Raw genomic sequence first — 13628 nt, 5'->3', positions numbered from 1 at the left:
ACACACATACACACAGAGACACACACACATACACACAGACACACACATACACACACACAGACACACACACATACACACAGAGACACACACGCACACACAGACACACACACATACACACACACAGACACACACACATACACACACAGACACACACACAGACACACACAGACACACACAGACACACACACAGACACACACACATACACACACAGACACACACACAGACACACACACAGACACACACACACAATCACACACAGAGATAGATAGAGACACAGAGAGACAGAAAGAGAGGAACAGGCAGAGAGGGGGACAGAGGGCACCTCGATGAACAGTGCCCAGCTGGTCCCTCTGCTGGTACCTGTTTTTGGCCTGGCTGTGAATCAGGGGAGTGACGGAAAGCAGGAGGGCTGGGGATACCAGGGGCCGCAGCGTCAGGGCCTGGGACTGACATGGAGAGCAGGCACCCTCCAATGCCACAAGCCAGGGCCTAGTTTTCCTGACCTGGGACGGTGGGGTGCAGGTGCCCAGGCCCACCGTGTCTGCAGGGGACTCTGGCTGGTGGAGGACAAGCAGGGATGCTCCGTGCCACCTGCAGTGCTCGGGCCGGCTGCTGGGTGGCCGAGGATGTGCTCTTGGCAGGCCCGGAAAGGACGTTTTGTGGCGCTGGCTTACTCTGCTCCCATGAGACAACCCATTGGGCCCAGCAGCCTTAGTGCCACCAGGGCAGGGCAGTTTGCCCAGAAGCGCTGGTTCCACTGCCCTCCCATCTCTGTCACCAGGTCTGTGGATGCACGGTGGACAGGTCCCCAGCAGAGCAGGGGGAGCTCTGCCCCAGAGCTTCTGGGCCTCAGCCTGGGGACACTTTCCCAGGCTGACCCTGGTGGCCCAGGGTCCTGTAGGTGGGCAGCAGTCACCCCAGCTCACCCTGGGGAAGGGCACAGTCTCACGTCTCCCATGTGGCCCAGTGGCCCCCCCTTGGTGTCTATAATTGGCAGGACCACAAAGAGGGTTTTGTTGACCCCTCGACGAGGGCAGGCGCATGGAGGGTGCGGGCGGTGGCCCCTTTCATCTTCCAGGCCCCTAATTACCCCTTTCTCTGGCCTGGACCAAGATGCCTTTAAATAGCAACAGTCAAGGGGCCACGGAGGCTGATAGGGGCTGAGGGGCGCAGGGCCTCTGAGGCTGCTCACAAAGGAGGGAACATTCGCTCCTGGAGATCAAAGAGCTGGGACCCAAAAATACACTGAGAGGTTCCGGCCTCACCTCCTGGCCCGGGACCCCCTGAGCCTCCTCTCTGAGTGCGAGGCCCCTCTGCGCCCCCACCCTTTCTCAGGCAGGCATTGACCTGGGGACGTTCTGGAAAAGCCTGCTCGGCCCCGGGGCAGTGGCAGCTGTGCAGTGGGCGGCAGCCAGCGAGGCCCCCCCTCCTTGCCGTTGCCCTTGCCTCTGCCATTTCCTAGGCCTGGACCGCCTCCCCCCTTCCCCTTCCTCCTTCACTGAGGAGCCCATCTTTGTCTTTTCAGGGCTGGCTCTGATGCCACCTGCTCCAGCCTTCCCTTACCACCCAGGCTGAGTTGGGGCTGGGGCCTCTGCCTTCCCCCTGTCCGGGGGCCACGCCCTGATGTCTGTCACTGTCTCCCACCAGCCCGGCACTCCTGGATGGCAGGGCTGTTGTCTTTGAGCTCTTGGCCCCAGAACAGTGCCTGGCACTCAGAGAGGGAAGACGGGAATGAAGGAGATTTTAGCCCTAAACTCCCAGGGCCATGCCCCAGCCTCACCTTCTCTTTCTCTCCGAGCCGGCGCCTCCCCAGGTCTGCCCCCTCTTCCTTGGCCCTGTCTATGTCTCCCACCTTCAATACATGCTCTGCAGTCCCCACCCCTGGGGATGGGGACACTTCCAGGGTTCATGCGGGCCCATTCTGGAGCTTGCCATGGTGTCTGCTGTGGCTGTGATGGAAGTGGCCTCGGGAAATCCACCTCTACAGGCCTGTGTCCCTCACGATGCTTCTGCAGGGATGGCAGACTGCGCCCGAGTTCCCTCCGGCTCCTCTTCAGGGAGCAGGGGGAGCACGTGGACAGGGACAGGGCCTTTCAGGACTGTAGGGGTCCCGGGAACTGCCTGGGAACATGGCCTGGAGGGAGGGTTCCCGGGCATTTGTGCCTTGAAGTGGCATGGTCCCTGTGGCCCACGCACACCTGCATGCTCAGAGGACGTGCAGGCAACGGATGTGCCCTGTGCTGGGTTCTAAAGCCACAACAGTAAAGTGGACACCGTCCCTGCCTTGGTGGCCTCGGGGGCTAGAGGATCCACCTGACAGTGCAGGCAGCTGAGGCCCCCTCAGGGTGGTGCAGGGACCTGGCGATAGGGTAAGGGAAGTTCCGAGGCCCTGGAGGAACAGTCCAAGAAGCAAGAAGGATGTGAACCCTGCAGGGGCCTGCACGCCCAGGCCAGTGGGCAAGGGAGCTGGTCTGCTTGCCGGTGAGGATGGTGTGTTGACAGAGATGAGGTGGGTGGGGCTACAAGCTCCTGAAAGCAGGCATTGGGCCTAGCAGAGGTGGTAGCTATCCACTGACACCCTCCAGCCCCCTTGGGACAGACCCCTGCCAGAAGCTGGATTTGGGGAGGTGGGAGCAGGGCTGTGCCTCGGCCTCCTGCAGGCCTCAGTGGTCCTGGAGATTGATCTGGTGGGAACAGATAAGTCCAGGGCAGAAGCTCAGGGCTGGGCGGATGAGGCTACCATCTCCTCTATCCTTGGCATCACCAGTGGTCACAGAATAAACGCCCCCCAACCATGTCCACACCCTAGTCCCCAGGACCCAGGCATGTGCCACCTCATGTGTGAAAAGAGACTCTCCAGATGGGGCTCACAGTCAGGACCCTGAGATGGGAGGTCATCCTGCGTCATCCAGGTGGGCCTCATGTCATCACCAGGGTCCTTATAAGAGAGACAGAGGTCAGAGGAGGAGATGTGACAGGGGAGGCAGATGTCCGGGGGATGAGGTCACTGGCCAAGGAGTGCAGCCTCTAGAAGCTGAAGAAGTCAAGGAAAGGGACTCCCCTGCGGCCTCTGGGAGGAACCAGCCCTGCCCACACCTGGAACGTAGCCCAGGGAGCGCCATTTTGCATGTCCGACCTCAGAAGTGTAAGATAAGAAATCTGTGTTGTTTTAAGTCACTAAGTTTGTGGCAATTTGCTACAGCAGCCAGAGGAAAGTCACCCATCATCCCTCAGACCCACCCAGGCCTTTCCGGGGCACCAGGCTCCCTGCGCTGGTCCCCGGGTGAAGCCACCTGCACAGCCACTCTCGGAGGCCAGAGTTTTAGTCTCCCCATGGCCAGGCCCAAACTCTCCGCTTCAGATGATGGGGCCATTATCCCCTGCAGGGCAGGTCTGGAAGAGCCTTCAGCACCTCTCCTGGCAGCTCCTGGCAGGTTCCGCCCACGGGGGCTGGAGGGTGTCGGTGGCTGACTGAGGTCTGCAATGCAGCAAGAGCGCCTGTGCCTGCAGACCGTATTCTTCAGGCCATCAATCACAGGAGAGGCGCTGACAGTGTTCTTGGGCCCCTTTCAAGCCCTAAACCACCAAAATCCAAACAACGCTGGCCTCCAGATTCCACCCTGAGGTCAGGTTGCCACTGCTGCCTGGAGCCCCCAGGTCCCGGAGGCCAGCTCCACCAGGAACCTTCATGGGAGCCTCCCAGGCAGACCCAGACGTGCCCTGGGCCCAGGCCCTGTCCTTTCCAGGAGTCCTGGAGCCTGGCCATTGGCTTCCTTCTGGAGCTCTGGCCTCCAGCTGTAATACTCAAGGGAAATTCAAAGAGAATTCCCCAGAGAGGTCCTTGGGGAATAAATGTGGCCCCAAATGCATTTGGGGCAGAGCAGCAAATTTGGGAGGAGAGAGTCAGGATCCAGGAAGGCCCCGCTTCAATCGGTGATTACCTCCTAAGAGAACAGAGCCTCTGACTGGACCCCGACATCTGTTTCTGCAGGTAAGACGTCTGCCAGGTTGTAGGAGGCTTCCTCCTGAGTGTGGAGTCTGGGGGCAGTGCCAGACTGGGGAGCTGCGGGCCACGTCACCCCAGCACCCCCTGGGCAGTTCACAGGGTAGTCTGGGAGTGGCCTTTGCCTCAGCCCTCCTGATTGCTGGGCAGGGCCATGCACCTCCTTCTCCATCTCTCCACGGTTTGGGGCTCAGTGGAGAAAGCATGGTTGGGGTGGGGAGATCGGACAGACCATGTTCCAGTCCAGAGCTTGCCTGGGAGCTCATCACCCACCTCTCTCACAACATCCTTCCCAAACACCAGGCTGCAGCCAACATCCAGCTTTGCTGCCTGGAACCCCTAGCCCCCGTTCAGGGCCCCAGACACACTTGTCATCCCTCGTCCCCCACCCGTCGTCCCCACTGGATGGTGTTCCCGTGGCCGGGCATGGCTCACAGTCCCCGCTGAGTGGTCAGGGTTCCACAATCACCTTCCACACTGGGTCCCTTCCCTCTCCTGCTCAACCTGCCGTCATTTCCTTCTGCATTCAGGATAAACCCAGATCCGGTGTCCAGGCCCGCCCAAGCACCCACAGTTGCTCCATCCCACACCTCCTCTTGTTGTCATCCTGTGGCCACCCGACCTTCCATCCAGTCCACAGTCAGCTGCCTCCCAGTCTCAGGCCTTTGTCCCCACGGTCCCTCTTGCTGGAACTGCATTCCCCACATTCTCCTTGCAAGGCTCCCTGAGTCTCCTTCTGCATCTCATTCTGACTCAGCCGAAGCGCGGCTCCTGCAGGAGGCTCTCCCCACAGTGGGCTTGTGCGGGTGCGCCGCTGGTTTCGCTCACAGCACACTCACGTCTTTTGCAGCAACATGGATGGAACTGGAGGCCATTATCTTAAGTGAAATATTGCAGACGCAGAAGGTCAAAGACCCCATGTTCTCACTTATAATTGGGAACTAAATAATGCATACACAGGGACGTAGGCCGTGGAGTGAGAGGCACTGGAGACTTGGAAGGGTGGGAGGGGATGCAGGACGAGAAACTGCTTAAAGGATACGACTGTATACTGCTCAGGTGATGGCTACACTAACGGTACAGACCTCACCACTGTGCAACATTAATGGAATGCCCTGGACCCCTAATTCTATTTTTTTGAAGTGTAATGGCCTTTTGTGTCTTCTTGTTCCCCTATGTGGTCCCCTGGAGAGAATATCATTCTTGAGGGAAGAAGTGTCCCAGTTTGCTGCCTCCCATCTCCTCGGTGCCCAGTGCCCCTGGGTGAGAAGCAGGTGCCCAGGCAGCATTAGCGGAATGGGGGACCATGGAGGAAGAGTCAATGAGTGGGTGGACAGGGAGCCCCCCAGCTAGGGACCCTACAAACACCTCTGGGGGAAAATCACAGACTGGCCTCTGCTGCAGGCAACCTGGGTCCTTCAGCAAACTAAAATAGTTACCAAATTTGCTCAAATCAAGACCTGAGCTGTCTAGAGTAGAGAGTATAGATAATTTGGTGGACAGGTGCAAAAACTAAGGCCATTTCTCCGATGCAGCAACAGTCCCTAGGGGAGGGGAGAGGAGAGGGCCAGCCTCTGCCTCCAGGGCCTGTTTCGCTGTTGGGGCACTGTCCCCTCTCTTCCCAGGGCTGCGGGAGGCCATGAAGGAGGCAAGGGAGGCAGAGGTGTGGTCTGGGCCTCCCTCTTTGCTCTCAGCATCCAGTGGCTCCTTAAGCTGTTGGGGGTGGGGGTGTCTGCAGGTTTTGTTTATTGCACAGCAATCGGTCAGCTTGAGAGTTCTATGGAAGGTATTTCAGAGCTGCTTCCTGGGATCACAAACTCTTTGGAGTTCAAGGGTGCAGAGGCATCTAACATGTGGGAATCCTACTGACTTGCAAGATTTTCTTTTCTCAGCCAAGGAGCACGACAGCGGAAGACACAGATGGGGTGATAAATTGCAGGAGATGAGCACACACTCACAGTGGCCCTGCCGGTCTGCACAGGCAGCTGCTCCAGGACCCAGTTCTATCTACCACTCACGAATGGTGAGTGACCCTCAAGCCCCCCTCCCTTCCCACTCCGAGCACTCCAAGCTCAGCACCCTTGCAGCGTTGGTAGAATTGAAGTCACGTTTTCAGAAGAGTCACGGATTCTGATGCTGAGGACTGGGGCTTTATGTCTGTGCTGCTGCCACCATTGTGCGCAAACCTCCAGATCCCAAACCTCTCAGGACAGGCTTGCGGCACCGTCTGACCTGACCGTGAATAGCATCAGCTCCTCGCCCACCTGCCCTCCAGGAGTGGGGAATTCACAGGCCCAGATGGCTCCAGAGCTCTGCGTCTCAGGCAAGAATTCCAGTACTCTCCAGCATTGTTGGGCTCCCTCCTTCCCACCAGACTGCACAAAAGGAAGCTGAGTCTGGCGTGCCATCCACCACCGTGGGCCTCCAGCAAGCTTGGCTTCCTGAGGCCATAGATGGAACTTGTTGCGGGAGAGGGGCCAGAAGGCTCGACTCTCCAGGACCAGGTCCTGTCTGTCACTTGCAATCTGACCTTGGGCAAACCCTTGCTCTCTGAATCCCGGTTCCCCTGTCGGATAAGCGGAGATAATGTTCATCTCCAAGTACTTATAAGGGTTAAATGAGGGCATGGATATGTTTTGCAAATTGGGAAAGAATAGAAAAATGATTATTATGGTTGTCTTTGTAAGTGACTGCTTCTCAAAAGCACACAGAGGCTACCTTAAGAGATTTATTTTCCTTCCCTTTTATTTTGTGCATGACTTTGGAGGACTGAAAACATTCAGAGCCAGAAGGATCTGGGGAGGTTATTAAGCCTGAACTAAAGCCTTGACCGGTTGTGGTTTTAAAATTGCCAGCCAGTGAACAGGCCCACTCTCCTTCCCTCCCCTTTTCTCCCTATCTTCATGCATATCTCCCTGCATTCATATAATCTTCCGTCCGTTCGTCCATCCATCCATCCGTCCATCATCCATCCATCCAACTCTTCATGTGTCCATCCATCCACTCAGCCATTATGCCTCTCTCTCCCCCCATCATTCCATTCATCCATTTTCCTGCCATATATCTACATATTCTTCCTTCCATCCGTCCATCCATCCATCCATCCATCCATCCACCCATCTCTCCATGTGTCCATCCATCCACCCACCCATTCGTCTGCTTCTTTCACCCTCCATCATTCCATTCATCCATTTTCCTTCCATATACCTATATATTCTTCCATCCATCCATCCATCCATCCATCTCTCCATGTGTCCATCCATCCACCCACCCATTCATCTGTTTCCTTCTCCCTCCATCATTCCATTCACCCATTTTCCTTCCATATACCTATATATTCTTCCATCCATCTATCCACTTTTCTGTCCATCCATCCATTCATCCATCCATCCATCCATCCACCCATCCATCCATCTCTCTGTGTGTCCATCCATCCATCCACCCATTCATCTGCTTCTTTCTCCCTCCATCATTCCATTCATCCATTGCTCCTTCCATATATCTATATATTCCTCCATCTGTCAATCCACTTTTCCATACATCCTTCTGCCCATCCATCCATCCATCTCTCCAATTATCCATCTCCCTCCACCTCTCCTTCCAGCACTCACAAACACTGCCTTCATGTTTGGCACAGGGAAACCAGACTTAGATCTGGTTTAACCATCTGGTTAACCATCCCCCTTTTAACCTGGACAGCCATAGCACTTAGGCTTCAACTAAACATGAAATCTCAGAATGGGGAGTGGTTGTGGGGGAACCCACAGGGGTTCAGAGAGGAACTTTAGCACCAGCCAGGGAGTGGCTATGGTCCTAGAAGAGTTAACTCCACTCTTCTTGCAGCTACCCAAGGAGCTAGAGAATCTGAGCACATCCCTCCTCCCCTGTCCCTGGCCCACCTTGGAGTCTTTCTGCTCTGCCGAGGCGAAAGCTGCCTTCACTCTGCAATTTAATCCCAGTTCCCATAGCTCTGCAAGTTTCCCAGACTCGAAGACAAAGATAAAAACATCATAATAACCACAGTGAGACAAAAAATAATAACAATCCCAGTGCTGAAAAAAATGAGACGCTGTCGCTTACATCTCGATAAACTGTAAAATTTATCTTCTTGTGCCGGTCTTCCCTTCTCTATTTCATTTACAGTGGATTTTTAATAAAAAAGTTGATAAAAATCAAAGCAACATAATCAAAATAGAAAAGTTTGACATTTATAGATGTTGTTTATTACTATAGTGTTTTAAAGTATTAAAAAGGCACACCAAAATTAGTTTCTTATCAAATGTCAAATTTTCATCAAGTTCTCGCCTACAAACTATTTAAACTTTGTCCTTTGGAACTGAGTTGAGCGTCTCCATGAGCATGTGGGGGAGAGTCCCTGAAGACACGCAGTGATGTTTTTCCCCGCATCGTCGATCCACTCAAAGAATCAACACGACATGTTGTCTTCCTAATAAGCTTTAAGAAGGAGTTTGTTTTTCTTGTTCTTTTTCCCCTGCTTTAGAGGCAGATCTGTTGCTGTTTGTGTATCTTATACCCTAGAAGGAAACTGCAATGCTAGAAAGGCCTCCTGACCTTGGCCCAGTCCAGAACTGTTCCAAATGACACCATCTTGACTCCGAATGAGCCCATCCCTTCCGCATGTACAGCTGTGCAAAGAAAGACGCTCTCTCCGTGGAGCCAACAGCAGCTCTGGGCGGTACCAGGGGCAGGGTCTCAGGTTGGAGTTTGATTGCTTGGAACAGAGATCAGCTTTAATCAGCTTGAGCAAGGAGGGAGGAGGCCCGAGACAAAGACCAGGCCCAGGAGGGCACAGTGAACATGGGGCACCTGGGAGCCGAGAGCAAGCCCCAGGAGCATGAAGACAGTGGGGCGTGGCCACGATATGATGGGCTGGGCTTTCTCTTCTTAGACATGAGGGCTGGATCGCTGGGAGGGGCCAGCTCCAATGCAGGAGGCCAGGGCTGCTATCCTTCTTGAACATACCCATGGCCACTGTGAAGGTGTGGTCAGAGGCAGAGTGGGGCAGTCAGAGGAGCTGGAGTTTGCATCCATCTTGTACCACTCCACATGTGTCCTGACCAGATCACTTTCTCCGCTGAGTCTTAGTTTCCCAATTACCTGAACTCCCTCAACCTCAGTGTTCGCGTCTGTCAAATGAACAGCATGATTCTCTGGCCCGAAAGGGGAGCAAGCACCGGGGGTATTCGTTCTTCCTGCACCTCGGGCCTCCTCTCATTTGGGGAACTGCAAGCCCGTGGTTGAGTGGGATGTGAATTCAGACCCCCACCCCCAAGGGAGCCTTTCTCCTCCCCCCACCTCCTGCTTCCCTGTCTTGCTCGGCAGGCAGCGTTGGGTTGCAGAGGTGAGTCCTGCTTCTCTCTCTCTCCCACACCGTGCTTCCCATCAACCCCCAGCCCCAAGGAGAGGCAGCAGTCTACATTTCAGAACCTTCTGAAGGGGGTTGTGTCCTTCTTCCAGAGCCAGCTCTCTTGAGAGCGCTCTGAGCTGGACAGCTGGTGGGTGGAAGACAGGCAAGACAGCGATGCCAAGAGATACAGCATTTCCAGATGATTAGAGGAAAAGACGCAAAGGATGTTGCTCGTCTCAGAAAAATCTGTGCAAACAGCCGTCAGGGAAATAGCTTCCCATGAAAGTCCCACGAATGAAAAACAAGAGGAACGAGGCGTCCACTGATCCCAGAATAGACAGGAGGAGCACGGCAGAGACAATCAGGATCGATTAGCCCTGCCTCTCTTCTAAACAGCCACCGGGGAACAGCCTGTGCTGGGCCCAAGGACTCAGTGATGGCCAGACCAGCCCTGACCCTGCATGACCACCTTGTGCGGCTCAGGGTGACAGTACTCAAACCGCAGGGGACCGGCAGGTGCGTGACATCCAGGAGGGAAAGCCATGCACTGCGGAGGTTTAAAGGAGGCAGCAATAAACTCTGTGACTTTGGGTTTAGAAAACACAGTGTATTCAGAGACAGCCAGAGATGATTTATAACATGCCATATTAGGGAACTTAAAATAGCATCTAACAAGCGAAACCTCCGCATTTCAGTGGCTTCGTGTAACACCGTTAACTCTTGCTTCCTGAACAGCTCCATGTGGTGCTCCTGTTGGGCAGGTGGCCCTCCTCCTGGGTGACTCAGGGACCCCTGTGGCTCTGCTATTCAGGGGGAGTCAGAGCCCTCTGTGTGCAGTTGGCAGAGGAAGAAAGTGGCCAGGGGGACGGCCCAGCCCTGTCTCAGAAACCCCAGCCTGGAAGTGGCCCATGTCCCTTCCACTCACAGTCCTTTTGAGAACAAGCTTCGTGCCTGGAAGCGAGGGGGGTTGGAACTGGGGCCCTGCTGGGAAGCCCTGTGTCTGCAGAACTCTGTCCCGTGGGGGCCCGGGGGGCACAGATTTTTGCAGCCCTCTGATGCTGCAGCCTTTCTGGGGCTGGGATGACCCAATGCCCACTTGGACCGTGCACTTCCTGGTGACCCTCTGAGACAACTTCCTGGGCAGAGGTGATCATCGTGGAGTCAGTGTAAGTCTGGGAACAGTGGCCCGAAACTGTGCCCCTCCAGTGTGTCAGTCAGCGCCGTCCTCCCAGGGATCAGGGGAGGGCAGATGAGAAACCACAAGATCCGCAGAGCAGGAGGCTCCACTGGAGGCCCGAGCCAGGGTCACCCAGAGGAACAGACCCTGATTGGGGCAGAAGCCTGCTGGTGTGGTCACTGCGTTTCCTTCCCCTTTGTCCCCCTGCTTTTAAACGGGTTTGAGGAAGTCTCAGGACTACGTCAGCTGTGCTAGGGGAGCCAACGAGGGCAACTGGGCTGAAGCAAGCGGTGAACTCGAGAGCGAGGCCCTCTGTGCCGTTGAACAGGGCTCCCTCCCTGGCTGCCCATCACTCGAGCCCCTCTGTCTGAGCTCTTCTCCACGAGACTCCACCATGACCTGCTGAACTCAGTTTTAGCAGAGAATCCTAAGGGAGCCGATTGCGAATCCCCTCCCCTTGACAAATGATTGAATTCCACGTCATCATTTTCCATCCACGGCCCCTCCCTTTGCCCATGGGCTGTCAGTCCCCAGGTGTCCCCACTGTGTGCAGACCTGAGTCCATCTCTGCCCCTGCTGTAATGCTCTGGAGTCAAGTCTTCCTTGCCATTTATAGCTGGTCCAGGGCACCCCACCGAGAGTGGGAGACAGTTCTCCCCGTCTAGGACGTTCCTCTCAGGCCCAGGACCGGTCTTGCCTGCTGGGGGATAGGAGGTGCCAAGAGGGGCTTTTCCAACACAGGCAGTGGCATAGGCGCTTGGGCAGGCATTTTGGGTGGGAACGGTGCTCACCTGAGGCTCCTTCTGCCGATCCCCTTCTGGCCTCTGCCAGGACGGGGTGCGAGAGCCTGCATCTGTGCCCGGCTGCTCAGGGCAGAGTGGGGCAGCGCAGCGTCCCTGGGGAGCAGGCTCCAGGCCTCGGCATGAGAGTGCTTCAGGGGCACCCGGGCACTCAAAGAACTTTGAAGGTTCTTTCTGTTTTTAAGCCTCTTTTAAACTGCCCAAGTGCCAGCTGAGGCTATTTTGGGATGAGCCATTCATCCCAGGGCCGTCTGGCCCTTCTGAAAACTCTCATTAAATTGTTCATCGACAGGAACCAAATACTTGGCCCCGGGGCCTCCAGGCTTCCCCTGATGTGTGGCCTCCTGGGGTCCTTGCCCGAAAGGCTGAGGGGGAACCTGGCTGGCCACCAAGGTCTTGTAAGTATCTTCTCCCTTAGAAATCCAAGTCTGTCTTCCAAAACACCCCCACCCCCGCCACTGAGTTCACGAATATTCCCTCTTCGGACACCATGCGAACTTGCGTGCACACGGCCCACCCACCACCTGAGGGAGGGACGGCTTCCAGTAAGTAATTACTCAACACAGCGATCCCAGGACATGACCTCAGAATGGGAGTGAGGAGGCCTTTGTTGGTTCGGAGCGAAAGGGGGTGTTCCCAGGGCTGGAGAACTCAGGTGGCCCCTCCAGCAGTTCTGCCTCCTCGGGATCCCACGAGCTCAGCCTCTCAAGCGCAAGTGTTATCCAGAAATCTCTGGAATAGGATGAGAGGTGGTGAGAGGTCAGTCCAGGGCCTTCCTCCCTGAGACCCCGGAGGGGCCCAAAGGAGCCTGCGGTGGGACTGGGCCCTAGATAGATCAAGGCCAGCACTGGGACGGGGTGGGCCTGTCCCCAGGAGTCCTCCAGGGCTGCCCACTTGTCAGCACCCCTGGCCTCTCTCTGCAGCTCTCACGCCCTGACCTTCCAGGAGGGAGCCCTTCAGTGAGGAGTCCCCCAGTCTGGGTGGGGAGCCAGCCCAATCGGCTTGATTCCTCCACTCTTGACACTGTGAGTCTCAGATTCTGAGAGCTTGGGAGGATGGACAGTGACTGCAGTCAGCAGGAAAATGGAAAGCAGACGGGAGAGGAAGAAGCTTGCCTCTGATGGGGACCAAGGGGACTGGGAGCCCAGGCCCATTCACTGTAACATGTGTAGTAAATCCCATTATATTCATGCAAAGAATTCTAGCAGCAAGGAAAAGGAAAGAGCTGTTGGCACACCACAACACAGGTGGATCTCACAGACCTACTGCTGAGCTAAAGAAGGCAGCCACACAAATGTACATGCTGCATGGGGCCGTTTCTATCTGCCCAGAACCAGGCAAGAACCATCTATGCCAACAGCTTCATTGCTGCTGTTTCTGGGAGTTGTTGACTGCAGGGGTGAGGGCACCCTCTCGGGAGTGGAAATGTTCTGTGATCAGACGGAGATTTCCTACGTGTCTGTGCATGTGAGATGCATCCAGCTGCACACTTAAGATGCATGCATTTTATTGTATATGTTATGCCTTGATTTTTAAAAGTCTTTAAATATTTAATCCTGAACAGCCCTATGAAACAAACAATAAAACAACCCGAGGCTCCTGATGTCTTGCCCAGGTCACCCACCACCCCCAGGCCTCTCCAAGAGTCAACATCTGGATGTCGATTCCTGCTTCCCCCTCCACACCTCACAGCCACCACCCAAGAGGGGGCTGTAAGATGCCTCTCTGGCCGGCATTGGAGCCAGCTTTGAGCTGCCTGAGCCTGCTTCCTACGCAGGGTGCTTTAAATCTTCCAGATCACTGAGCCTTCATTTCAGAATACTTATTGCTCATCTTCCTACCACGCAGGGCTGTGCCTGTGTCAGCTCGCACGGAGGGAGGAAAATAATTATACCCCACAGCGTCAGTTGCATTGAAGGGTAGAGAGGCACCAGGCGCCTTCCCTTTCAGGATGCACAGAGCCGAGGGGAGTTCCAACCCTGCTCCCTGCTGACCTGGGCCTCTGCATCGTGACACTGACTGTCCCACACATCTGGCTGCCACCTCCTTGCCATTAGCTCATGTCTTCCTCTGCAGGCTCCCGGGCTGGGGTCCTGAGATCTGGAGATGCTGCCTGCAGGTCGGGATCCAAGGGGAGCTCGGACATGACTGTGGCCCAGACAGAGCTCAGAGTCTATAAAAGCCCCACAGGGTCCACCTGTGCCTTGTGACTAGGCAATGAGGTTATGTTGGCCCCACGTCCTCTGAATGCTGTTATGCTGTTGTGCCTGAGCCCCTGG

The 13628-nt window shown here is 55.5% G+C and overlaps 1 long non-coding RNA gene across 1 annotated transcript; it reads left to right on the top strand.

The window, feature by feature from the left end:
- Nucleotides 1-10302: 10302 nt before the first annotated feature.
- LOC111538171 lies at nt 10303-12952 on the top strand. Its single transcript, XR_002730240.1, has 2 exons — nt 10303-10585; nt 12295-12952. It is a non-coding gene; the product is annotated as an uncharacterized LOC111538171 (long non-coding RNA).
- The last annotated feature ends 676 nt before the right edge of the window (nt 12953-13628 follow it).

Source organism: Piliocolobus tephrosceles, chromosome 6 (assembly GCF_002776525.5).
Source record: "Piliocolobus tephrosceles isolate RC106 chromosome 6, ASM277652v3, whole genome shotgun sequence".
Classification (NCBI taxonomy): domain Eukaryota; kingdom Metazoa; phylum Chordata; class Mammalia; order Primates; family Cercopithecidae; genus Piliocolobus; species Piliocolobus tephrosceles.
Note: the sequence above shows the minus strand (reverse complement) of the source record. Positions and strands in the feature narration are given on the sequence as shown.